Raw genomic sequence first — 1,843 nt, forward strand, 5'->3', positions numbered from 1 at the left:
GAATTGCTTGAACTGGGAGGCGGAAGTTGCAGTTGCAGTGAGCCGAGATCACTCCACTGCTGCACTCCAGTCTGGGCAACAGAGCGAGACTCTGTTTCAAAAAAGAGGTATCTGAATGCCCATGTTCATTGCAAGACTATTCACAGTAGCCAAAATATGAAATTAATCTAAGTGTCCATCAACAAAAGAATGAATTAAAACTGCAATATATATACACAATAAAATCTTACTACACCATGGGGGAAAAAAAAAGAAGAATAAATTGTGTCGTTTGAGACAATGTGGATGAACTTGCTGGGCATTAGGTTAAGTGAAATTAGCCAGGCACAGAAACACAAACATTGGATGATCTCATTTACATGTGGCACAGAAACACAAATATTGGATGATCTCATTTACATGTGGCATCCAGAGAAGTTGATCTCATAGAAGTACAAAGTAAAATAGTGGTTACCAGAGGCTAGAGTGATTGGAGGAAAAGGTTTGGAAAAAATGTTGATCAAAGGATACATCATTATTAGTTAAATGGGAGGAATAAGTTCAAGAGCTTTATTGTATAACATGGTCCCTATAGTTAATGGCACTGTATTATATTTTTGAAAAACATTGAGTCAATTTTGGCTATGTATGGCTTCCCTGTGCCCTCCACCCAAGACTATCGGTTCGCACGTATTATTAGGATCTGTGTGTGTGTGTGTGTGTGTATACGTGTGTGTGTCTGTGTGTGTGTATGTGTTTGTGTATTAGGACCTCTGTCTGTGTCCTTTCTTATTGTACTTCCTATGACGTTTTTTTTTTTTGTATTTCACATTTTCTATTACTATAGCATAGTCATAAATATTTGGGCGGTACATGTGATACATATATGCAATGTATATTGATCATATCAGGGTCATTGGGATATTACCTCAAACATTTATCATTTTAGTTGGAAAATTTACAATTCTTCCATTATCGTTATTTTGAAATATATAATAAATTATTGGTAACTACGATTTCCTTACCATACTGTAGAATATTAGAACCTGTTCTTTCTAACTGTATTTGTTTACCAATTAACCAAATTCTCTTCATATCCCTCCCCAACCTCTTTTCCTTAACAGCTTCTGATACCACCAATGTACTCTCAACTTCCATAAGATTTACTTTTTTACCTCCCAGATATGAGTGAGAATATGCAATATTTCAGTTTCTGTGCCTGGCTTATTTTGCTTAACGTAATGACCTCCAGTTCCACTCATGTTTCTGTAAATGACAGGATTTCAATATTTCTTATGGCTGAATAATATTCCATTGTGCATATATGCCACATTTTCTTTATCCATTTGTCTATTGATGGGCACTTAGATTGATTTCCTATTTTGGCTACTGTGAATGGTGCTGCAATAAACCTAACAGTGCACATATCTCTTCAATATGATTTTTTTAATTATTGAAAATGGAATTGCTTTCTTGTTTTCAGATAGATCACTGTTAGCATATAGAAATGCTACTTTTTATATTGGTTGGGTCTTTTGTAGTTTCATATAAATTTTAAGATTGCTCTTTATTTCCCTGAAGAATGTTATTGGTATTTTAATATAGATTGTATTGAATTTGTAGATAATTTTGGGTAGTACATTTTAACAATATTAATTCTTCCAATTCAGGAGAATGGGATAGATTTTCATTTTTTGTGCCCTCTTAAATCTCCTTCATCAAAGTTTTATAATTTTTTAAAATTGTATAAATTGCAAAAATCTTTCACTTCTTTGGTTGAACTGATTCTTAGGGTTTTTTGTAGCTATTGTAAACATGATTCCTTTCTTGATTTTTTTTTTCAGATAGATAACTGTTAGCATAT

The sequence above is a fragment of the Symphalangus syndactylus genome, chromosome 3 (assembly GCF_028878055.3).
Source record: "Symphalangus syndactylus isolate Jambi chromosome 3, NHGRI_mSymSyn1-v2.1_pri, whole genome shotgun sequence".
NCBI classification, from domain to species: domain Eukaryota; kingdom Metazoa; phylum Chordata; class Mammalia; order Primates; family Hylobatidae; genus Symphalangus; species Symphalangus syndactylus.